A 26,975-nucleotide genomic window follows, 5' to 3' on the forward strand; every position below is an offset into this window, starting at 1 on the left:
CTTCTTGTGAAGTCCTCCAAAGCAAACTATGAATCCAAACTAGTGTCCTCAACTAAGGACAACCATAAGGTGTTATTTAGTTACATCTGTAGCCTAAAATTAAGACCCAGATTTGCACCAAACTGGTAGTTAATGATACCACATACACTGAGTCTGTGGACATAGCAAGCCTGTTAGCTGGCAGGTTCTATGAAAACTTCACTCTCCTGTCCCCACCACACATACCCGATGACACTCCTTGCACCTGTCCCCCACCTTGAATCTCTACAGAGTAGGTCATAAATGCCCTCTCTAAGGCCAAAAACACAGTATCTATGGGACCTGATAACATCCCAGACTGTGTTCTACATGGTCTCCAACAAGAATTATCAGCACCATTGGAAAGTCTTTTCAATCATAGTCTAAGCACCGGCTTCGTCTCAGCTGAATGGAAAACATCACAGTTAACCCCTTGCACAAGGGTGGTGCTTCCACTGACCCCAGGAACTATAGACATATTAGCCTGACTAGCCTTATCTGCAAGGCCATGTAGCGAATCCTCATGGACCTTAACAGCAAAGATATAGGTAATCTCAAAACACTTGACCCTATTCAGTTTGGATTTGTCAGAGGGAGATCATACCTGTTAAACTTGGTGGTCTTCTTTGAGACAGTCACCAGAGCCCTGTACGAGGAAAAACTGTGCATACAGCCTATCTGGACTTGGCCAAGGCTTTTGACACTATTCCCCATGCAAGCATTATTGACAAACTCACCCAGCTAGGTATCAAACCTTATATTGTTAGGTGGCTCACTAACTGGCTCACCACTAGAACCCATACAGTCAAAACAGGGAAATCCACCTCCAAGAGCAGACCCGTAACCAGTGGAGTTCCACAGAGATCAGTCCTGGGACCACTACTGTTTGGAATCTATTCCTCTGAAGTACAAGCAAGAACTAAAGTTCTGGGGCTGACAAAGTTTGCTGATGACTACAAACTGGGAGTGGTCATAGAATCCCCAAAAAATGTTAACATCCTACAAGACGGTCTTACGCAAACAAATGACTGGTGCTAAAGTCACGGCCTTAACCTCAATGCAAAAAAATGTATTATCATCTCTTTTAGTAAGAACAATGCTCCTGCTCACTACCACATCAGTAGAAACACCCTAAACATGCACCCAGTGGTGAGAGACCTGGGCACACAGGTTGACAGCAACCTTACCTTTGATCACCATGTCTCTAGAGTGGTAAGAAAGGCATTCTATATTGCTCATCTCATAAATACGGGCATTGCCTCAAGAAAAAGCGTTTGCTTATTTGAAGAAATGACCACAACTAGTTCAAACACTCTATTAATTTATTTATTTATGTGTTTTTAAATGAGATTTTATATTAAATAATATTCATAAGAAGGAGATATATATCAGCTTTGAAATTTATGAAACATTTTAACATATTTATTTTAGTAATTTTACAATAATAAAGTATATTGATTTGTAAATGGATATTACTAAATCTGATTGTACTGAATTTTTAATATTTATGAGTGTCAGTATTGTGATTGGCTACCTATTGATGCTTTTTGACTGATAGGGTATTGTTTGAAAATGTCTTACTATTTAATGGCTTAATTAATTAATTGGATTACTATCTGATGAAGTCATTTCTGGTAAAGACAAAAATGCAATTTGTCTGCTAAGAGCGTTTATGTGTTTTCATTTGATATCTGGTTTTTGAATAAACAGTTAAACCTTTGCTGGCGAGTTCCTGCTTTCAACTTGGTTGCTTTTGGACATTCTTCCAGGAGAATAATGTTCAGTGGGGTGGGAATCCAGTTTGTTTATATATCCTTGTGGCTGCAGGTGACACTGAGAGGATACAGTACATGGCTATGATGTGGTATGGATTTTTATGGATTTTTTATTAAGAATTTCAAGGGTTGTAAGGTCCCATATGAGTTTAATAAATTAAATGTGATTATTAATAGCTAGATTTTCTCCCTCCAACAATCACCCTCATATGTTGGTAGTTTGAAGAGACTGAGTATTGGTAGGCATTGATTGCAGGTTGAAATTCACTACTACAACATAGTGTGCTCATTTCTATGTAGAATGAGAATCTTATTAACTAATGATTGGGGATGCCTGTAAGGTGTGGGGATAGTTTCATAGTATAGTACTAGGCTATCTGCCCTGGGGCATTTATAAGCCTAGCCATAGTGATGTGGCTTTTGCCACCCCATGAAATGATACAGAATAAATCTAGAATACTGTGCCTCTGTCTAGTAGTGACACAATGAAGGTCCCCTTATATAATTACTTTACTGTGCCCCTGTCTAGCAGTGACACAGATGTGACCCCTGGGGTAGACTTTCGATCTCCCATCCACTCGTCAAGATTTCTCTTGAAGAGAGTCAGTGAGGGGCTATGCCTAATACGAACTGGGATCCTGTTCCAAAGCATGGGAAGCCTCTGGGTTATGAATCTATCCCTCCAGCATGTCCTATTCATACCTGTGCCGAGGTTTAAGTCTTTAGCTCTCGTGGTCCTGATGGATTTGGATTTTTTGAGGTGGAGCATGTCCATCAGATCCTGATTGGACATGGCCTTGTACGTCAGGCAGAGATCACCTCTGAGCAGGCGGTATGCTACTGAATAGAGCTGAAGTTTCTTTAGTCTGGCAGAATAAGACATATGTTGGAGACCCTTGATCCTTTTGGTGAGGTACTTTTGTGGTATCTCCAGCTGTTGCAAATGCCGGTAAGGTACATACCAAATGGGGCATTGTACTCAATCATGGGTCTGATGAGGGAGGAATATAGGAGTACAATGACATCCTTGGATCTGGATATGAATCCCTTCATGATGAGGTGTGCAAGGTAGAATGTTTTTCTAACCACTTTGGCAACGTGGGTGTCAAATGAGAGGTCGCTGTCTACTTGGGTCCCTAGGTCTCTGATTACTTTTTCTGTACTCAGTGGGTTGCTGTCTATGTGATAATTTGTGGGTACTTTGTTTTTTCAAAAAGGGATGACTATACATTTTTTGGCATTTAGTTTAAGGCCGTGACTATGGCACCAGTTGTCCATTTTTGTGAGGCCTTTTTGTAGGATGTGTGTGTCTGCTGGAGTATCGACTATGGCGCCTAGTTTTCAGTCATCTGCGAACTTTGTCAGCCACAGCCCTCCCATGTTTGCTTTGACATCTGAGAAATAAATGCCGAACAAGAGGGGTCCCAGAACAGATCCCTGTGGGACACCACTTGTGACTGGCTTTGAGTCTGACATTGCTCCAGCGATTTTAACTTTATGGGTTCTGTCCTTTAGCCAGTTTGCAACCCATCTAGTGACATAAGGGTTTACTTTTAAGCTGTTTAGCTTATCTATGATGCCTGAGTGGGGTATTGTGTTGACGGCCTTAGCCAAGTCCAGGTATGCTGTATGGACTGCTTTGCCCTCATCAATGGCTCTAGTGACTGTTTCGAAAAAGTCAACCAGGTTTAAAAGGCAGGATCTGCCCTTTACAAAGCTGAACTGGGTGGGGTCAAGTGTCTGTAGGTCCCCTATGTCTCTGTTTATGAGTTCCATAATGATTCTTTCCATAGCTTTGCAGACCAGGCTAGTTAAGCTTATGGGGCTGTAGTTTCCAGGGTCTGTAGAGGCATCCCCCTTGTGGAGTGGGACCACTGTTGCTGTACGCCAGTGTTCAGGTACATATCCCAAAGTAAGGCTAAGGTTAAATAGCATTTTTATGTGTGGATTTAGCTCCTCTTGGAGTTCACGTAACACGCACCCCGGGATACCATCAGGTCCCATTGATGCTGTGTTTTTTGCTTTGTTTAGGGCGGTTCTCACTTGGACATCTGAGATGACAGGGAGATTACATTCAGCTGGGATAAGTATTTCTTCTTTTGGGGGTGAAGGAGGGAGAAATTTGCACTGAACCTGTCAGCCAGAATGTTAGCAATATCTGTGGGTTCAGTGTATTTTTGTTGTTGTGAACCAACTCTGAGCATATCTGAGGGTTTCCACCCAGGTTTCTAACATAGCTGAAGAAGGCTTTGTGGTTATCTTTAGTGTCCCTAGCGATTTTTCTCTCAAAGTTTGCCTTGGATGTTTTTATGAGAGAACGTAGTTTTCTGCTAATGTTGATCAGAGATGTCTTCCCTTCATGGGATTTCGCTCTGACATGCAGTAGCTTCCTTCTTTTGTTATACAATTTGTTTATGGCTGAGGTCCACCAGACAGGACGCTTACATTTGGTGGAGAGGGACTTGGATTTGTTTGGGATTGCATGATCCATGCATTCTTGGAGATGTCCATAGAAAGCATTTGTGAAAGATTCGGCATTGTGGGATGTGGTATCCACTGGCACAGTGGGCTTAAAGGATACTATCTCAGTCTTAAGAAGAGTGAAGTCTGCTTGTGAGAAGTTTTTCACTGTGGTCTTTTGTGCTGGGGGTGGAGGTGGGATATGTATATCCAGGGTGATTAGTTTGTGGTCAGATCTCACTAGTGAGGGGAATACTTCCGGTGTGGAGCATTTTGTCCCCATGTTTGTGATGATCAGGTCTAGTATATTATCTCCCCTAGTGGGAGAGGTGACTAGTTGTTCCAGTGCATTTGAATTTATGAATTCCAGGAACCTTTGGGCTAGGGTATTAGGGCTAGAATAATGTACCCAATCTATGTTTGGGTAGTTGAAGTCTCCCAGTATGATGGTATTTTGTGATACATTCATATCCTCCAATGTCTTCAGGAAGGCTGAGTGGGGTTCTTGAGATTGGGAGGGTGGTCTGTAACATGCTACCAGTAGTACAGCAGTTTTGCCTATGGTTAGTTGCACCTGTATGGTCTCTGATGCTTCATGTGTTGCTACTAACCTGGAGGTGTGGGTGTCCTTTATGAATATGGACACTCCCTTTGTGGTTCGCCCGGTTTTGGGGCGAAAAGCATGATACGAGGTATAGCCTGGTAGTGCTGGGGTGCTCTCAGGAGCCTTGAACCAGGTTTCAGTTACTGCACAGACGTCGATGTTCTCCATGCTGAGGAGTGCATCAAGTGCCTGCATCTTCAGATTTAGACTTCTGGCGTTGAGCAGCATTACCCTTAGTTTTTTTCCATTTTTGTTTTCTAAGGAGGTGGGTTTGTCTTTTGAGCCTTGCCTAAAAGGCACTATGGGGTGGCAAGAGCCTTAGCCAATATCCGGAAGCCCAGTGGTGACAGATGTAAGCCATCCCTTGCGAAGCAGCGTGGCTTGTCCAACATATCATCCCAGGCAGACAGACATTGGATCCCCTTAGAATGACACCAGTATTTGAGCCAATTGTTAAAGCTGATCATCTTGTCTTTGTATTGTGGTATCATTCTTGGTGAGGGCAAGATGCTGCTCAGGGTCAGGGTCATACCAGCCTGGGCTACATAATCGAAGAGCTCCTCTATGTCTCTTTTCTTGTAGTCCAGGGAGGTACGTCTCAGGTCATTCACACCAGCATGGACAATGACGGAGTCATATTTGTACTTGCTTTGGAGTGACCTGAGTGCGTGTGTTATGTGGCGGATCCTAGCTCCCGATAGACAGCTCACAGTCACCTTCTCCTTGTTCAGCCTGGTCAGTGGGACATCAGTGTGTCTGACTATGGAGTCACCTATTACTACTGTATCAGGCAAGGTGTTTGGCCTTAAGGGCTGCGATTGGTCGACACACTGATTTATTGAAGTATATGTTTGTTGCATGTGTTTTGTTTTGAGGTGGTGGATTTTTGGATGTCTGCTTTGGGAGCCTCTGTTGTTTTGGTAAGTTTTTTATTAGAGCCTCGAGTATGTCTTTGTGTTTTATGTGTTTGGTTTGCAGTTGTGGTAGGTCTATGTGGGACTGGGATTGTTGTGTGTGTGGTTGCCATCTCCTCCTGTCTGGTCATGCCAGCCCTGAGTTGAGAGAGTTCAGCCTCCAGTTTGGCTATATAGTTGCATCTCTCACATGTATTTGTGTTTGTTGGGAGGAGGAGACGGTTGTCTGTGTACATGAGACAATTGTAGCATTGTCTCAAGATACCCAGATTGACCAGCTGAACTGGAGACAATGCCAGTAATCTACCACTCAACATGCTAGAACAGTATAAGGGAGTGGTATACCTTTAAGGGAAGTGGGTATTCACAGGGGTGGTAAGTAGATGTAGTGCTTTACTTAGTACGAGAGTGCTTACTTAGTAGAGAAGTATTGAGAACAAGTGCTAGGCTTATAATACAGTGAGTAGTCTGGTTATACTAAGAGTAGAGCTTCCTTAAGGGAAAATTTGAAGAGCAGACTTGGCGGAGCCAGAAAATGTTTAACCTTGCTATGCGCACGACCCCGCAAAGCCGTGCAAACGCAGATTTTAAACAGTGAACTACAAAAGAGCTAGAAATGGTCCAAAACAACCAATTACTACAGCTTCTTGTGCTGAGGTCACTTCCCTCAAGGACAGGTAGGCTGCTCAAGGCTCCCCACTCCCACTGGTGAGCAAAGAAACTTCCTTCTATCCAACTAAGGTAGAAAAGCATGTAAGGGTGTCAGTCATCTAGGCTCAGGCTGATATATATTGGTTCCCTTTAAAATGAGACAAATAGCTAAGTGAGTAGTTAAAGACAGTTAACTTTTCTTGGTTTTATGGCATCATTCTTGCTGGTGGTAGGATGCAGCTCAAGGTTAGTATCATACAAACCTCAGATGCATATTTTGAGATCTTCATCATGTCTCACTCCACGTGACCCAAGGAGATGTGTATCAAGATGTTAATTTCCATATGCACAGTGACCAAGTCATATGGCTACCTTGCATGAAGGGAATTCCAGGATCTAGTGACATGGTTGATCCTGGCACTTGAAAAACAACTTACCATCACATGGTCCTTATTTAGTCTCTTGAGTGGTGAATTTGTTTGTCTCACTATGTAGTCACCTATGAGTACAACATTACCAGATGTGTTAGCTCAGCCTTGTTGCTGTAAGGGTACTAGCCTACTAGCTTGGTGATGCTCTTTTGCTCATCTTTGGTTTGTTATGTACATATAGATGCTGTTCACTTGTAAGTGTGATACTGAGTATTTTGTATAGCCAACCTAAATCTAGGAGGCCCTTAAAGTTTTTGGCAGGAATTTCTGCAGCACCTCATTACAAAGTGGCTTATTTGCTGTTTTTGGACACAGTGGACATAGCTGTTTGTGGTGATTGTCAGCTGCGGCAGCCTGGTGAGAACTATTACTACATTTGGATGAGAGGTTAGCCTCCAAGGTTAGTAAATGATTGCGCCTCTCGCATAGATACTCATCTAGTGGAAGAAGCAAATGGATATCAGTAAGTATGAGGCATTTGTTACTTTGCCTTCAGGGTGAATAATGCTATCAAACTGGCTACAGGTGGTGCAGGAGACTCCAACCTCATGGCTCATAGTATCTGATGCATAAGGATTACACTGATGAGATTTGTTGCAGAGAGAGGCTTTTATATGAATTATTAATAAGGAAAGTAGATAATGTTTGCTGGTAAAGAATGACAGTACAGTAGAGATGAAAGCACAAAAAGTGAAATAGGGGTATTAGAAGTGAGGAAGGATGGGTACAGTTTTCTCAGATGTAGGTATACAGATGCTGTAAGTGGTTTGGCAGGTCTAACTTAAACTAGAGAATTACAGTTGAAGTCAGGCTTGGATTGTACAGTTGTAAGTCTGGCTTAAATTATACAACAAGGGAGTTGTAACACAATGGGCAGACACAGCAGTAAGGAAAGTACAGTTACAGTGATGGAAGCCTCACAGATGGTTAAAAGCAGTATAATGGATAAGCAGTCTGCCACGTTTTCAACAAAAGCACTATTATAGTAGTTATGCAATCTAGCATGGTTTCTACAGTAACATTATAGTGGGTATGCAAGCTAGCATTGCTTCCACAACAACAACAGAGGGTTGTATTTTGACAAGTCATAAGCATCAGAATGACAGTCAAAAGAGCACTGAATCAGGAGAAGTAGTTTTAAAATACGGTATAATAATTGCAGTAACACAATGTGAGTACAGTACGACAACCAGCAAACAAGCTCAGGTGTCACAACAGCAAATAGCATCATCAGCAAATGGTGATACAAAACCAATAAAGGTAAAAACAACAACTTTCTGAATATTGGAAGCAATTCAGTAAGACATACAAAATGCAGATGTTAAACTTTATTGTCAACAAATGCATATAATTCCACCAAAATGTAATGCTTTGAGTTCAGAGTTTCAAAATGTCAGCTATGAATTACCACCTAAACGATGATGCTGGATTTGTGCAAATCAGGTCCAAAGTGTGATTAATAAAACTTCAAAATGACATTAGCAAATAGAACTGCAAAATGGCACACATTTTGAAGCATTTATCCCAGGCTGTGCCTGCAAATGGTCTACTATGATCAGTGTACTACCCCAGTAAACTAAATAAATAAAAAATCACTATCCTGAACATTTTGGAACAGATTTCCACACATTTAAAATTTGTTATTTTTTATAACAATTAACTAGTTTAAATGGGCAGGGAACTCATTTATATTTAAAATATACTACAAAAAAATCTGTAAAGAAATAAAAATAAAATTCACATTAAAAATACAAATGTCTGAGATTCAAAGATGGCTGCCATGCTGTAAACACTGCTAAACTGCAGCTCTTCAATTAACCCGAGGAAAATCTCTGATCTGAGTGGATATCAGGAGGTTTAAACATCAAATTGATGATAAAAAGTTGCATTTATACTGACCTAATCTAAAATCAGTTAAAAAAGTGAGAAAAAAAAAGTATTTATCCATCAGGATTACAAGTGATTACTTTGCTCTGAAGAGAGAAACAAACAAAGGACCGTGTGCTTTCTTTATTCTGCCTTTCTGCTTGGGGAAAGAAAAATCTTGCAACAAGGAAGAACCATGGAAACAACTACTACTAAGACAAAGTTGTCAGAACTACAGTCGCCAGTAAAGGATGGAACTGCAAAACAAAGGATTACTAGACAGCAGGAACAACAGAAACCAGAAACTAGATCCAGGACTGATCAGCCACTAAACATGGAGGATATCAAGCACGCTTTACTACCTATACAGGAAGCTCTAAAGGACTTGACCTCACAAATACAAACATTTGGAGTTTTATGCAATCAATTGCTTCAGAGAATGGACAAAACTGAGACCAGAATTTCTGAAATAGAGGACAAAATTGACATGCTGGAGAAAAATCAAAGGTATGTGATGTGGATGTACAAGCCATGCAAAATAAACTTATTGATTTAGAAGCAAGGTCTAGAAGAAATAATATTATTATAAGAGGAATCCCTGAAAACATCCAGTATGCAGAGCTAATACCAGCCATAACACAAATATTTGAAATACTGTTAAATGATGCCGATGGGGTGAAACAGATTGTAATAGAAAGGGCACACAGAGCTGAGAGAGGTACAAGCTTCTACTATGCCTAGACCTGTATATGTTAAGATATTGAACTTTCAAGATGTTAGCAAAATACTGTTTACTGCAAAAAAAATGGTGGCTATGTTATGTGGAAAAATGTTAAAATATTTCTGGCTCAAGATTTACCATTACAAGTAAGGCAGGCTAGACAGTCTTTATCTGCTTACTGTAAATTTCTGATTGATAAACAAATTAAATTCCAGATGAAATACCCCAATATGCTTACATTTATGGTGGATGGCGCTAAATATTCTGTTTCCAATAAAAATCAGGCAAAAGAAGTGTTTCTGAAAGTTTTAAAGTTCTACCTGCATCAGAGGGCTGAAAAGAACTTCAATTGAGACTGGCATGTTCCTGTAGTCAGATCCAGCATGTATTTTACCTCAAGGCTTTTCTAATCATTTGTTTCTTCACTAAACTGTTCAGGCCTCTGAAAAAGCAATAAAACTGTTTGTTTATGCTAATCTGAGGGTCTGCTGTCTGGTTTCCAGACTTTTATGGCCTCCAAGGTCTATTTCCATTGTGTGGTAAACAGGAAATGCCTGGATTTCAACTGAGAGTGTAGATTTGGATGTAATACTTCTTGTGGTCCTGCTGTGAAAGAGGTCCCTTGTCGTGAGTATTTCTGATGGTTTCCTGGCTTGAAAAGACAAAGAGAACTGAAAATAATATGATAATGTTCTTTTTATAACTAAATAACATTACAGTATGTACTTAAAGCACATAATAACATGTACTTTTACTGTTTTTTTCTTCTTTTTTATAGGTGTGAACCAAAATTGTTTTTTTTACTATATGCAGTGAGTGGCAGGCACTGTGTAGGGTACAGATCTAAAATGTAGGATGTATTTTTTTTTTTCTCTCTCCTCTCTTCTGTAAAAAGTTTATGTACATAATGATTGCAACAAAACAGATACTTAAGGTAGGATAAAATAAGTACCCAATCTACTAAAACTTTCCTTTACACAGTAATAACCTTAGAAATGAGATTTGTTTAACTAATAGTTAAACCAAAGCTGTAGTTAAGTAGCGGTGTTTGGTAGGGAATGTGTAGTTTAGACTTTGATGTAGATATGCTAGAATATATAGGTTGTATGTTTAGGAAATGTTTTAAATGTTATTACCTGAAGTTTTTCAATGTGTTGGTGTGTTTAACCTTGTTTATATTTTCTCTTATACAAGACCTATATAAATCCTGGTCCAGGGGTAAAGTGGGTAAGCACTGGTTAGGGAGCGGATGTAGGAAATGCTTACAGATTAGATATAGTGTACAGGCAATACATGTCAATTTCATAATTCCCTCTTATATTGTTATTTGATACCAAGACCTGTGAATGTGGGAGTTGAACTCATGGAATGTTAAAGGGCTCCAGAACTTGAAGAAGAGAAAGCTGTTGCTACACATATTATTACAGGACAAAGCACTGTTTGTATTTCTACAGGAAACACATTTGATGAATGAACAATGGAATGATATTAGAAAAAAGAACTGGATTAGAGAGCTAGTGACATCAGAAGGTAAGACAAACAGTGCGGAGTGGCTATAATTATCAAAACCCAATACAAAGATAGGATTTTAGACTCCAAAGTGGATCCAAATGGGCGATGGTGTTATGTGATTTTATCGGATAATGCATTTGATAAACCTATCCTACTTTTGAATATATATGCCCCATGCAATGATCAACACAGTTTCATAGCATCATTATATCCAATATTAACACAATATGATGGTTATTATTTTGTTGTGGTGGGGACTGAATACCTATCAAAATCCAAAGTTGGATAGGTCTTGTCCACAGAGAGCATTTAATAAGCAGGCCGGGATAGCATTAAATGATTTTAAGGAAGATTTTCAATTATATGACCCCTTTTCTTATTCACAAGATATTAATAATGCAAATAAATATACCTTCTATTCACCATGCCACAAAATGTGGGCTAGAATAGATTACTTTTGATATCTAAAGCACTAACGAATTTAGAACCAGTGGTGGTTATACATACTGCCATCTATCAGATCACTCAAAAATTTCATTAAAATTTTCTAAAGATTTAAAAAGACACAAGAAGGCATAGGGTTATAATTGGTCACTCAACCCAAATCTTTTAAGTAAAAAGAGATAGCAGATGGAATTATAAAATATTTGAAAGAATTTACAGATAGCTTGAAGCTCCAAAACATACCCCTGACATTGAATGGGCAACAGCTAAAGCTCAAATTAGAGGATTTCTTATACAAAAAGCCTCATATTATAAGAAAATTCATAATAGTGATATTCAAAAACTAGAAATAAGAATAAAACAACTTGATAATGAGCTGATTCAGAATTTTAACGCTCAAACTGAGGAGGAAATGTTGAAGCTTCAAAAGGATCTCTTTTGCTTCATAATAATAAATTAACACTTCAAGAACATAGGTGTTTAGTGAAATATGCTAATAATGTTCAAATACCATCAAAAGCACTGGCAAGGATTATAAATCAATCAAAAACAACTGGATATATTTCGAAATTCAGTATAACGACACAATATATTCTAAAACTGAGGATATTGTTGATGTTTTGGGAAAATCTATACTAAGGTGTATGAGGGGCAAACTGATAGGTCTCTACATAACCAGAATAAAAGTTTTCTGCAAAATTAACTTTCCAGAATTAGAAGAGAGCCTGCAAAGTGACCTGATTAAACCTATTTCTAAAGAAGAAATAGTATATACAATTCAACATATGAAAGTACATAAGTCGCCAGGGCCTGATGGTATTACAGCTGAATTTTACAAAGAGTTTGCTGATAGTTTGGGAAAAGAATTGTCTCATGTATTTAATTATATAACTAAAAATAAAATTAGTGACCCCCACCTCAATGCGTCAAAAACAATTTTCATACATAAAACCAATTCGGATCCCCTTAACCCAGATAATTACAGACCAATAGCACTAATGAATGTGGATATGAAAATTTTAACATCAATTATAGCATCGAGACTAAAGAAGGTTTTGATATATCTAATTTCTAAGGAACAAGCTGGATTTATGGCAACTAGACAAATCAGCGATAACACACTTACACTGCATAATATGATGACGTATGCTAAAAAAACAACTTTAATATCTATGCTCTTATAATAGATGCCCAGAAAGCATTTGATAGAGTAGACATAAATTTTTTGTTTGATGTGTTACCCTATTTTAACTTGCCCCAAGAATTCATTCAGATGCTACAAATATTATATAGTAATCCATACACTACGCTATACATCAATAGGACTTATTCTAACAGAATACAGATTAAAATGGTACTCGCCAGGGTTGTCCCATGTCCCCTTATTGTTTAACCTATATCTAGAACCCCTATTTTTATATATCAAGCAAAATTTGTATCATAATGCACCAATAATTTATAGGAATAAAATATTAATGTCAGCATTCGCCGATGATCTTATTATTTATTGTACAACCCCAATTTCAGACAGTGAAAAGATATTAAAGCTCATAAACGAATTTTCAGTAGTTTCTAATTATAAAATTAACTTACAGAAAACGAATATCTTCCCATTAAGAACCCCAAAGCCTTTTTCACTAATGGCCCTGTTGCGGAAGCTAACATGTAAAGAAAATATTAAATATTTGGGTATCAACTTCTACGGATAATAAGGACTTTTATAACAATAATGTTAAACGAGTATGGGAACACATAATAGCTGATTGTGACAGATGGAAGAATTTAAAACTACCGGTATTAGCAAAAGTATCAATAGTGAAAATGAATATACTACCACGAATGTTATACATATTTAGGTCTGCCCAATTATCAATTTCAAAAACAGTTTTAAACAAATGCATAAAGATCTAGCTAAATTTATCTGGAACCCAAAAGAACTAGAATATCTTATGAGAAATTAATGACCCCTAAAACAAGAGGGGGCTTGAGCTACCAAACTTTGAAGCATATTATTTGATTGTAAACGCTAATAAAATTTTAAGAATTGCTAATTATGATGTAACGAATACAACATGGATACCAACTTGGGTGGTCTTGAATCATAAGCATATTTTGGATAGGAAAATAAATCCTAAAGCATTGCCCTTTATGGACAAAATTAGTCTGATAAAATATGGGGTCATGGACCACATAATAACCTGTGTCTCATCTTTGCAAACTTTATTTCAGTCCGTAGATTTATTGCAATATATGATGGTTCTTCAACCTTTCCACAGGAATCCTAATTTTAAACTAAATAATCAGCTGATCGATCTCAGCAAATTTCCATTAATACTTAATCTGACTCTATTTGATGTTTTTAATAAACTTGACTTATCGGCTTTACAAATTAGACAGGAAATGAATCTACCTAGAAGTTACATTGTTATAATGAGACAAGTTAAAGAACTTGCCTTGAGCTACTTTAGGAACTTTAAACCTGCAGCCGGATTTGTGGATAAGTGCTCTGAATTGTGGCAAGCTATCCAACAAGACACTAAATTTATAGCAACTGCATATAAATTAATTAAGGATTTGAAATTTCAGGACAAAATTTTGCTTTCAGAGTATTGGGTAAAAAAAGTAACAGTAACAGACAATCAGATATTAAAAGCAATTGATATAACTAGGAAATCAGTTTCTTTTCAAAAACTGATGTACACGAATTGATGATTTGGAACAATGCATATTACACACATCTTAGATTACATAAATTTAACCCTAGGAATTCTCCAATTTGTCCATACTGTGCAGATCAAACAGCGGATCTTCTTCATATGTTCTGGAGTTGTAAATGTATATAAACTTTGGAACTCTCTTAAAGTACAACTGCAAAAGATGGGTTATCAAAGTTCTACACTGTCATGGGAATTTATGATTCTACACATTCCTCCAAGAGAGCTTTCCAGATCGCAAACTATTATTTGTATGAATATTTTTTGCTGATGAAACTCTATATAGCCACAAATTGGCTAGAACCACATAAGACATCATGGAATAATTTTAAGCTTGTGGCTATAAAGCATATACTAGCACATAAATTACTTCTGAAACAAACTAACAAAAATATTAATAACCCGAAAAAATGGGAAAAGGTCTTCAATATTATATTAGCATGATACTGATTTTAGGAATATATTAAATATAGGAAGCATTTCATGTAGATATTGTATAAATGGTTTGTAGTAGTTATAGTGTATTATGTGTGTGATGTTTATTGTATTTTTGTAATGTTTTTGGAAAATATATTTCAATAAAAATTTATTATGGAAAAAAAAAAATCTAAAAAATAAAAAAAAAAAAAAAAAAAAAAAAAAAATACAAATGTCTATCTTGTAAATTTGGAACGATTTTTGAGCATACCTCTGAACTGTTCAGATTTTTGCAGAATGTTCAGATTTTTGCATCATATTTTTGGTCTGTTTCCTCATAAAATTGTAGTTTTCTGGCAAATCAATGAAAAATAATTGAGGATTGAAGTTAGAAAATGACAGACATTTGAATTTCAGACTTCATACCCTTCAGAGAATACATGCTAATGCAAAACCTGTTATTCTATCAAATTCCTAAGTTTATAAGAGCAACATTCAAATAATGTGTCCCTATTTTTGGGCCCTTGTCACCTATTATTTATGACTTTGTCCAAAGTTCTTTTTCTAAGAGGTTGAGAAGTATGAATTTGAAAATGTGTATAGTATGGAAGTTACTCTACACTCAGGGATTGTAAGGTATTCACCCATTTGAATTACATCTTACAACACAATTTTTTGTTATCAATATCCAGTCACTAGTTAAATATGAGAGAAACAGAGTGATGCTCATTAGTTAAGACAGTAAAGTAATCTGAATATTTATATAAAAGGCAGGCAGCTTAATTCATCTTAAGCAAATGGTAGCTGTTTTATCATGTATCTGTTCCTTCTCAGACTAGAAATAGGAATTGAAAAGAACAGCTGCATTTATCTCTACATCTACTTTTGTCAGTTATAAAACCAAATGTACTCTGAGTTCCTGTTCAGCAGGAAATGTGTTGTTTTATGTTGTAACTATGAACAGTGTAATGTCTACGTCTAACAGTGTATTCTCTGAAGACTAAAGCTAAATGAAGAAAGGGCATCTGTTCTCTATGTAGATGTTCACACTGCTGTATAAAGATTTTTTTTTTGCTTTGTGTCCCATTTGGCTCTGCAGTATACTCTCTGAGCATTTGCATTAAATTAAACCCAATAATTCCTCAGAAACAGTTTGAACTCCACCCCAAAGCACTTTTTATAATAAAAAAGTCACATGATAGTTAATTTCATGTTTAGATAATTAATGAAAACGCTAATGTGGTGTCCATACTTATTCAGCAAGTTGGAATGGTCGTAGCAGTTTAACTGTTGATGTTATCTGTTTTTATGCAACTATCTTCGTGTTCAGTCTTTCGTATTATCAGCTTTCTTGCATTTATGAAACTGGTCTCTTTTATGAAATCATTTCATTATGGCAAGTGTTTTAACTTTTGTGATGACTCATTTTATAAAGAAAATTGTAAATTATGTACACGTGGTTTCTTTTTAATTCTCATAAACAGTCATGAATTTTCTGTGCAAAGGAAAACAAAATTATGCAAACTAAAACGCCACTTCAGTCTTCTATTACGTTTGTGTCATTCACATGCCTTTTTTTTCATTTCTATGAAATGACACTTCTTGTGATATGTTTCCATTTAGAAAACTAATAGTGTGGTGTACATTAATGTTTCATATGGTTAAGTGATCATACAATGATTTTATCTTGTGAATGCTTAGATAAAACTTCAAAAGTTATTTATGAAAGGTTAGACCATATAACCAAATTTCAAGCAAATTGAAACAGGAGGTGAAGTCAGTCTGTGGTGTATTTCATATAAATCTTAAAACATGTGACTAGACCCAACACTTAACTTCAAAGCCCACATAGATAAAATAAAAGGTTGTTGGGAGATTGGTATAGTGGTCAAGGTGTTTATCTTACAGCAACAAGGTGCAGGATTTGATTCTTACATGGGGTAATTGGCTAGACTTAAAATGGCCCATAAGGGCAGTTAGCCCAATATTAATCTATGAACCTATGGAAGAGCAGCTCCTTACTTTTATGGGTCAAGAAAATGTACATTATTTTCAATAATGAGTACCTTTTTGAGCTCACCAAAGGCCTCTGCTTCTCCTTGTAGAAGTGGTACAGTATGCCCCATGGATAGTAAAGCAAATATTGAGGCACTGCAATCATCATTGTCTGCAAAAAGCATGGAAAGAAAACTGTCTTCAGAACAAATCTGTTTTGGTCCCACATTCAACTATTTCAAAACATTTGAATCTTTAGATATAATACCGAATTGCTGTCCTTACCAGGCATAATAAACAACAAAAATAAAATGAACAAATAAAGACAGGAACTCTATTGAAAAAAAAAAACAGATCCCTAGCACCTCGACAAAGCTTTCAATGGGAATGAATTAAAACATTCTCCAAGGAGGCGGAGCCTAAATGGCCAACTGAGAGCAGTGAATTTTGAGAGCTCCATAAACTAGTATAATAATATAGGAAAATTTTTACTATTTTCAAGTTTAAAACATCAGAAATCTATAGATAAACTACCAAACTATATAAATATCAATTTTGGTGGAGATATACAAAAATTTTCCTGTCAAGTAACTTGGAGATATATTGAGTAACTGAATATGAACAACTCAAGGAATTCTCATCCAGATGCTGCTTTGAAAAAAGAACTGCAATTGATGACATCTACCTTACAGGAACTATCTTTGAAGATGGATGGCTTTAAAAATGACTTAGAAAACCTCAAATTAAATTCTCGAAAACAGACTGATACTCTGAAGGAACTATTATAGCAACACCATACAAAAATAACAAATATAGAAACTTCTTTAAATGACATTGAAGGGAGACTCAAGGATGAATTCCAAAAATAATTTCTGCTTAAACAGAATACATTGCTGCTTAACAAAATAGATTACTTCAAAAACAGGGAAAGGAGAAACAAAAAAGGATCTTTGGTCTGCCTGAAAACACTGAAGGAGATGATATTATTTCATTCTCAACAATCTGGATTCCTGAATTATTAGACTTGAAAGAGGGACTTTCATTTGGAATTGAAAGGGTGCATAGAGCACGGAGGAAACCTGCTTCTAACTCAACAAATATTCCACCTAGATCCATAGTTATAAAATTTCTTTAATTTCTGGACAAGGAACTAATTAAAATCTGCTTGGAGAAAATCACCCTTAAAATACAATCAAAGCCTGATAAGGTTTGACAATGATTATTCTTCCACTAGAACAAAGGAAAAAAGTCTGGCTAATAATAAAACTGTTGAAACAAAGCAACATTAAAGCACAACGGGCCTTTCCAGCCAAGACAAAAATATGTTTGACAATGAGATTAAAACCTTTAATGACTTAGAAGAAGCTACTATATTCATCAAAAACAACAACATAGTGTCTATCCCAGAAGAAATGGAATGGATGGCCCCTACTCTTAAAAGAATAAAAGAAACAAATCCTTGGACTGATGCTAGAAAGAAGAAACTAAAAACTGATTCCAATGATAGCTGTCCCAAAAAAAATAACTGTTACAACTACATCTCTCAAAGTATCAAATGATATGGTACATCACTTGCCTTCTGTTTTTATTTTAAAAAAAGGAGGGATTCTTAAACAACTGAGAAACAGTAGTGATTTATTCCAAATGCTCAGAGTCCAATAATTATTCACAAATAAAGGTAGATCAAGATGGGTTACTATTTACATTATATATAAGCCAAACAAAGCTCATATAATACAAACATAGATGTTTCTATTCCCCTACTTGAACTCAGTGAATACTTATCTTGTTCATTCTAAATTGATTTTACTTATAATAATTTAAGTAATTAATTAACTAATTCAACAAGGTACCATTCATCAGACTTCAGACTTAAATGTAACAAATTAACATCATATATAATAGTCAAGCCCGGATAAATGGGGAGGGTTACGTCAGGAAGGGCATCTGGTGTAAACCTTCGCCACATCTTTTCATGCAGTCACCAGTTAATATTTCCATACTGGATCGGTCGAAGCCCGGGTTAACAAAGATTGCCACCAGTACTGTTAGCCAACAGGGTGCTGGTGGCAATTGGGCTACTGTTGGCCGAAGGAGGAGAAGAGGTGGAAGGCATGGCCAAAGGCAGGAAGAGAGGAGAAAGGCTAGGACTGTGGTAGTGAGGGTCGGAACTTTGAATGTTGGCAGTATGACTGGTATAGGGAGAGAGCTAGCTGATATGATGGGCAGAAGGAAGGTTGGTATATTGTGTGTGCAATAGACCAGATGGAAGGGGAGTAAGGCTAGGTGTATCAGAGGTGGGTTCAAATTGTTTTATCATGGTGTGGATGGGAGGAGAAATGGCGTAGGAGTTATTCTGAAGGAACAGTATGCGAAGAGTGTTTTGGAAGTGAAAAGGGTGTCAGATAGAGTGATGTTTATGAAGCTGGAAATTGATGGTGTAATGATTAATGTTGTTAGTGCATACGCTCCACAAGATGGGTGTGCAATGGATGAGAAAGAAACATTTTGGAGTGAATTGGATGAAGTGGTGATGACTGTACCCAAGGGTGAGAGAGTGGTGATTGGAGCAGATTTCAATGGGCATGTTGGTGAAGGGAACAGTGGGGATGAGGAAGTGATGGGTAGGTATGGTTCATAGGTTCATAGGTTCATAGGTTTATACTAGGCTATCTGCCCTAAGGCATTTATAAGCCTAGCCCAAAGTTTTAGGCTTACGCCACCTTATATGAAAGAATACTGTGCCCATTAGTTTGTTGTGCCTCTGTCCAGCAGTGACACAGAGATGATTCCCGGGGTAAACCTACGATCTCCCATCCACAGGTCAAGATTTCTCTTGAACAGAGCCACTGAGGTGCTCTGCCTCACATGGACCGGGATTTTATTCCACAGCATAGGGAGTCTCTGAGTGATAAATCTATCCCTCCAGCATGTCCTATTTATATCCATGCTAAGGTTTAAGTCGCTTGCTCTAGTGGTTTTGGTGGATTTGGATTTTTTGAGGTGGAGCATGTCCATTAATTCCGGGTTGGACATGGCCTTGTATGTCAGGCACATGTCACCTCTGAGCAGACGGTATGCGACTGAATAGAGCTGGAGTTTCTTCAATCTGGCAGCATATGACAGATTTTGGAGTCCCTTTATCCTTTTGGTGAGGAACTTTTGGGGTCTCTCCAATTGCTGCAGATGTCGGGTGAGATACATCCCGAATGGGGCATTGTACTCGATCATTAGTCTGATAAGTGAAGAGTACAGGGGAACAATGACCTCACTAGATCTGGATGTGAATCCCTTCATGATCAGGTGGGCAATATAGATGGTCTTTCTTACCACTTTAGCAATGTGAGTGTCAAAAGAAAGGCCACTGTCAACCTAGGTCCCCAGGTCCCTGATAACCTCTTCTGTGCTTAGTGGATTGCCACCTATATGGTAGCTTGGGGTTATCTTGTTTTTCCCGAAGGGTATGACTATACATTTTTTGGCGTTTAACTTCAGGCCATGGCTCTGGCACCAGCTATCTGTTTCCGTGAGTCCCTTCTGAAGGATATCCATGTCCGATGCACTTTCCACTATGGCGCCCAGTTTGCAGTCGTCTGCAAACTTTGTCAACAAAGTCCTCCCATGTTGGCCTGTACTTCTGAGAAGTAGATGCCGAACAATAGGGGGCCAAGGACCGAGCCCTTTGGGACACCACTTGTGACCGGCTTGGAGTCTGACATAGCGCCAGCAACTCTAACCCTGTGGGTTCTGCCCTTAAGCCAGTTTGCAACCCATCTTGTGACATATGGGTTTACATTTAAGCTGGTAAGTTTTTCTACAATACCCAAGTGGGGTATTGTGTTGAAAGCCTTTGCAAGGTCAAGGTAGGCTGTATGGACTGCCTTTCCCTCATCAATGGCCTTGGTGACTGTTTCGAAGAAGTCCACCAAGTTCAAAAGGCATGATCTGCCCTTGAAGCCAAACTGGGTCGGGTCCAATGTCTGCAAGTCCCCTATATCTTTGTTTATGAGCTCCATTATGATCCTCTCCATAGCTTTGCAGACTAGACTTGTTAAGCTTATGGGGCGGTAATTACCAGGGTCCGTAGAGGCACCGCCTTTTTGGAGTGGGACCACAGTTGCCGTATGCCACTCCTTGGGCACGTATCCTGTGGTAAGGCTGAGATTAAACAGCTGCCTTATGTGCGGGTTTAATTCCTCATTTAGCTCATGTAGCACACAGCTGGGGACACCATCAGGTCCCATTGATGCTGTGTTTTTAGCTTTAGAGAGAGCAGCTTTCACCTGTGCATTTGAGATGTCTGGGAGGCTACACTCCGCTGGTATAGTTATCTCTCCTTTAGGGGGGGGAGGGGGGTGAAGTTTGCACTGAACCTGTCTGCCAGTATATTGGCAATGTCTGTGGGTTCAGTGATTTTTGTATCATTTTGGACTAATTCTGAGCATATCTGGGAGTTTCCACCCAGGTTCCTAACATAGCTGAAAAAGGCCTTATGATTGTCCTTTGAATCCATATCAATTTTTCTCTCAAAATTGGCCTTAGTTGATTTTATGAGTGCTCGTATTTTTTTACTAATAATGATCAGGGGTGACTTCCCTTTTATGGATTTTGTTCTATCATGTAATAGCTTTCTCCTCTTATTGTAAAGTTTGTTAATGGCTGGGGTCCACCAGACTGGTCGTTTGCCCTTTGTGGAAAGAGTCTTGGTTTTATTTGGGATTGCCTGATCCATGCAGTCCTGGAGGTGTTCATAGAAGGCATTTGTAAGGGCTTCCGCAGCTTGGGTTGTGGTTTCCACTGGCTCAGGGGCCTTGAAGGATACCACACCAGTCTTGAGTAGTGTGAAGTTTGCTTTAGAGAAGTTCTTCACTGTGGTCTTTTTTGTTTGGGGTGGGGCGGGATGGATTTCCAGTGAGATTAGTTTATGATCAGATCTCACCAATGAGGGATATACTTCCGGTGTGGAGCATTTTGTCCCCATGTTTGTGATAATGAGATCTAGTATATTTTCTCCTCTCGTGGGAACAGTGACTAGCTGTTCCATGGCATTTGAATTTATGAACTCCAGGAATGGTTGGGCTAGAAAGTTAGGGCTTGAGTAATGTTCCCAGTCTATATTCGGGTAGTTGAAGTCACCCAATATGATGGTGATTGGAGATACATTTATACCCTCCAGCATCTTCAGGAAGGCTGTGTGGGGTTCCTGAGTTTGAGAGGTTGGCCTGTAGCATGCTACAATTTGTAGAGCAGTTTTGCCTATGGTTAGTTGCATGGTTAGTTGGTGTTAAACAAAGGAATGCAGAAGGTCAGATGGTAGTGGATTTTGCGAAAAGGATGGCTATGGCTGGTGAATACGTATTTTAACAAGAGGGAGGAGCATAGGGTGACATACAAGAGTGGAGGAAGATGCACACAGGTGGATTATATCTTATGTAGGAGGGCCAGTTTGAAGGAGATTGGAGACTGTAAAGTGGTGGCCAGAGAGAGTGTAGTTAGGCAGCATAGGATGGTGGTTTGTAGGATGACATTGGTGATCAAGAAGAGGAGGAGGAGTGTGAGGGCAGCATCAAGGATCAAATGGTGGAAATTGAAAAAGGGTAATTGTGAGGTGGAGTTCAGGGATGAGTTAAGACAGGCACTGGGTGGCAGTGAAGCGTTACCAAATAGCTGGGTAACTACAGCAGAGCTAGTAAGGGAGATGGCTAGAAAGGTGCTTGGTATCACATCGGGACAGAGGAAGGATGACAAGGAGACATGGTGGTGGACTGAGGAAGTACAGAAGAGTATACAGGCAAAGAGGTTGGCAAAGAAGAAGTGGGACTGTCAGAGAGATGAAGAAAGTAGACAGGAGTATAAGGAGATGAGGTGCATGGCAAAGAGAGAGGTGGCAAAGGCTAAGGATAAGGCATATGAAGAGTTGTATGAAAGGTTGGACACTAAGGAGGGAGAAAAGGACCTGTACTGATTGGCTGGACAGAAGGACCGAGCTAATAAAGATGTGCAGCAGGTAAAGGTGATAAAGGATAATGAGGGAAATGTACTCACAAGCGAGGAGAGTGTGTTGACAAGATGTAAAGAGTACTTTGAGGGGTTGATGAATGAAGAGAATGACAGGGAGAGAAGGTTGGATGATGTAGGGATGGTAAATCATAAAGTACAATGGATTAGCAAGGAGGAAGTAAGGATAGCTATGAAGAGAGTGAAGAATGGAAAGGCTGTTGGCCCAGATGACATACCTGTGGAAGCATGGAGGTGTTTAGGTGAAATGGCAGTGAAATTTTTAACCAGATTGTTTAATGAAATCTTGGAAAGTGAGAGGATGCCTGAGGAATGGAGAAAAAGTGTTTTGGTACCGATTGTTAAGCATAAGGGTGATGTGCAGAGCTGTAGTAACTACAGAGGGATTAAATTGATCAGTCACAGCATGAAATTATGGGAAAGAGTAGTGAAAGCTAGGTTAAGAAGGGAGGTGATGATTAGTGATCAGCAGTATGGTTTCATGCCAGGAAAGAGCACTACAGATGCGATGTTTGCTCTGAGAGTGTTGATGGAGAAGTACAGAGAATGTCAGAAGGAGTTGCATTGTGTTTTTGTAGACTTGGAGAAAGCATATGACAGGGTGCCTAGAGAAGAGTTGTGGTATTGTATGAGGGAGTCAGGAGTGTCAGAGAAGTATGTAAGAGTGGTACAGGATATGTACGAGGGTAGTGTGACAGTGGTGAGGTCTGCGGTGGGAGTGATGGATGCGTTTAAGGTGGAGGTGGGGTTACATCAAGGATCAGCTCTTAGCCCTTTCTTATTTGCAATGGTGATGGACAGGTTGACAGACAAGATCAGACAGGAATCCCCGTGGACTATGTTTGCAGATGACATTGTGATCTGTAGTGAGAGTAGGGAACAGGTGGAGGAGACCCTGGAGAGATGGAGATATGCTCTAGAGAGAAGAGGAATGAAGATCAGCAGGACTAAGAATATATGTGTGTGAATGAGAGGGAGGATAGAGGAATGGTGAAGATGCAAGGAGTAGAGGTGGTGAAGGTGGATGAGTTTAAATACTTGGGGTCAATAGTTCAGAGTAACAGTGAGTGTGGAAGAGAGATGAAGAAAAGAGTACAGGCAGGATGGAGTGGGTGGAGAAGAGTGTCAGGAGTGATTTGTGACAGACGAGTACCTATAAGAGTGAAAGGGAAGGTCTACAAGAGGGTAGTGAGACCAGCTATGTTATATGGGTTGGAGACAGTGTCATTGACAAAAAGGCAGGAGTTTGAGCTGGATGTGTTAGAGTTAAAGATGTTAAGATTTGCACTGTTTGTGACAAGGGTGGACAGGATTAGGAATAAGTATATTAGAGGGTCAGTCCAGGTTGGAAGGTTTGGAGACAAATCCAGAGAGGCAAGATTATGTTGGTTTGGACATGTGCTAAGAAGGGATGCGGAGTATATTGGGAGAAAGATGCTAAGGATGAAGCTACCAGGTAACAGGAAAAGAGGAAGGCCTAAGATAAGGTTTATGGATATAGTGAGAGAGGACATGCAGGTGGTTGGTGTGACAGAGCAAGATGCAGAGGACAGGAAGAAATAGAAACAGGTGATCTGCTCTGGCGACCCCTAACGGGAACAGCCGAAAGAAGATGATGAACAGTAGAGTGTTTTGAAAAAAAAATGCTGTCATGGAGTCTAATGCCTTCTTCAGTTAAAGTAAATGCTGTCATGGAGTCTAATGCCTTCTTCAGTTAAAGTAAATGCTGTCATGGAGTCTAATGCCTTCTTCAGTTAAAGTATGATTTAGAAATGTCATGTATATCCTGGTTAAATAACAGTAGCAAGCTCTTTGTACAAATGTTATCATTATTCTGTCTAAATATAGTTAATACCAATTATGGCAGGTATCACAGCTACCAGTGCTGTTTGATTGATCCTGATATGGTGTGCGTGGATGCAGCTGTGTCTGGCAGCTAGTACAAATGTCATTATTATTCTGTCTAAACATAGTCAACATCAATTATGGCAGGTATCATAGCTTCGAGTGCTGTTTGATTAATCCTGATGTGGTGTGCGTGGATGCAGCCGTGTCTGGCAGCTAGTACAAATGTCATTATTATTCTCTCTAAACATAATTAATATCAATTATGGTGGGTATTATAGCTTTGAGTGCTGTTTGATTAAGCCTTACATGGTGTATGTGGATGCATCTGTGTCTGGCAGCTGTTATATGTTGCCGTTTTCGTCTCCAGGATGCTGTGGGCTGTGGCTTGTGATCAAGGTTTACTGATACTTGTGTATTAGGAAGAGGCATTTGGTGTTTTAGCCTGGATCTAGGAGAAGAGGTTGGATAGAACTGTGATTTGGGATATTTTGGCAGAGAATGATTTGTTTGTACATCTGCCGAGTGAGAGGTGGGACGGCTGGAGGAAAGTGTTGTCTTTTGTTGTGGCGGCTTGTTGGGAGTTTTTTTTTTTTTTATCTGTTTGCTCTCTGTTCTTTTCCTCGCTGCTGCCTCACTGAAAGGGAGGGAATTTAGGCTTGAAGTTGCAGTGACGTGAGGGTTTGCTTCAGGTGCATTGCGAGTCTTTGGTATGCAGTACAAAGACACACTAACAGAAACAGATGCTCCCAGGTTGCTATAGTAATGGAGACAGAGTTACAATAATGCTTAATGGCTCTGAGGAGCCTCTGAGATGATTCAAGGCAATAAAGTTTTTGGTTTTAAAAAAATATGTAATAAAAGGGCTGTTTTATACCACATGCTTAGCTCATTAAGTTGATTCTTGATAAAAAAAATAATAAGTGCAATTTTATATTTAAAATGTATTTTGGTCCAAACACATTAAGAACTTACATAAGAGTGGAAGTCTGAGTTATTGTGAAAGACTAAGAGCACTTGGTCTTGTGCAGTACCCTTTGCAATGATCTGAGAGGTGAGTTTGCTTGGACCTGTTGGGCATATGAAGATAGCTGATTGTAGGGGTGTTTGGGGTTGCCAGGAAGTGGTAGAGAGTCATCAGATTTCCTTTGTGGAAATATCTGTGGGAATGGAAGGTGTGTTGAGTGGTTCACTGGCAGAGTGGTCACTGCATGGAACAGGCTGGTAAAATGGAACAGGACAAATATTGGTTTGGATATTTTAAGAACAGCATGGAAACATGCCACATGAACCAGTGAATGGTATTCTGGTAAAACTGGATGGGCACTGTTGCCCGTACTTGAAGTACTGATATGTGTGTACGTAAGGATGGAAATATAACAAATAAGAAGCTAGAAGGGTCTCATATTTTAAAGTCTATGGACTGTATAAAAATGCTTGGAAGGAGCTAATAATAAGAATAAACATCACAGCTTGTGGTCTATCAAATAACTAAGCAACAGCCAAAAAAAAAAAAACACACAATAGTTATGTAATGTATGATTTTAGTAAATCTAGACATAAAATATATAGTCATCATACAAGATGAAGCAGCCTGCTGAATTTAGATATTAAAGACATGATTTAATAAAATGGGTTTGTGTATAATGACACTACTGTCTTAACTTGTCATAAATGACATATACTATATTGAACATCAAGGGGAAGCATGATGATTTTCTCATATAAATAAATGTGCATAACAAGTCATATAATTGCTTTAACCTGAATTGTAGTTTTGTAACCCATCTTGACCTTACATAATACTTATGCTGTTACCAAGGTAACTAATGTTTTATACATGACATCAAACTGACAAAGTTATTCAAGGGAAACAATAGAAGCCTGAACTAGGAATGACACAGAATATAACAATCACATTCTGAACAAAGAGTATTAAATTGACAATAATCACTCAGTTAAACCTTTGCTGATTATATAAAATAGAACGTTGCCATTTAAATCTAAACACTTTCAGTATATGCCATGAAATAGCAATTTATGAATATGAAAAGACAACTTGTAATTCCCCTTTCTATATTCATAAATTGCCATTTTATGGCATATGCTAAATTTTTTTAAATTTAACTTGCAATAGGGTGTCCGTGGTGGTGCAGCGGTTAGTGCTGCCACCTCACAGCAAGAGGGTCTCTGGTTCGATTCTTGGCTGAGATGCTTTCTGGCCGGAGTCTGCATGGCCTCCCTGTGGTCACGTGGGTTTCCTCCGGGTGTCCTATTTCCTCCCACATCCCAGAGACTCGCTGTAGGTGGATTGGACACTCTAAATTGGCCCTAGGCATGAGTGTGTGTGTGTGCCTTCCGTGGAAGGTTTGGTACCGGGCTGGCAACTCGACACCGTAAAACTCCACTCATGAGCAGAGAGGTGATCCGCTGTGGTGACCCCTAATCAGGAAAAAGCCAAAAGAAGAAGAAGAAGGAAAAAAGGAACTTGTAATCATTAATCAGAATAAGTGAATTTGTTGTTTTTAACCTATAATTTCAATCATTTTATAATAAGAAATGACAGATATGAAAATCCTTATGTGTAGGA

The sequence above is a fragment of the Protopterus annectens genome, chromosome 1.part1 (genome assembly GCF_019279795.1).
Source record: "Protopterus annectens isolate FY-2018-M chromosome 1.part1, PAN1.0, whole genome shotgun sequence".
Classification (NCBI taxonomy): domain Eukaryota; kingdom Metazoa; phylum Chordata; order Ceratodontiformes; family Protopteridae; genus Protopterus; species Protopterus annectens.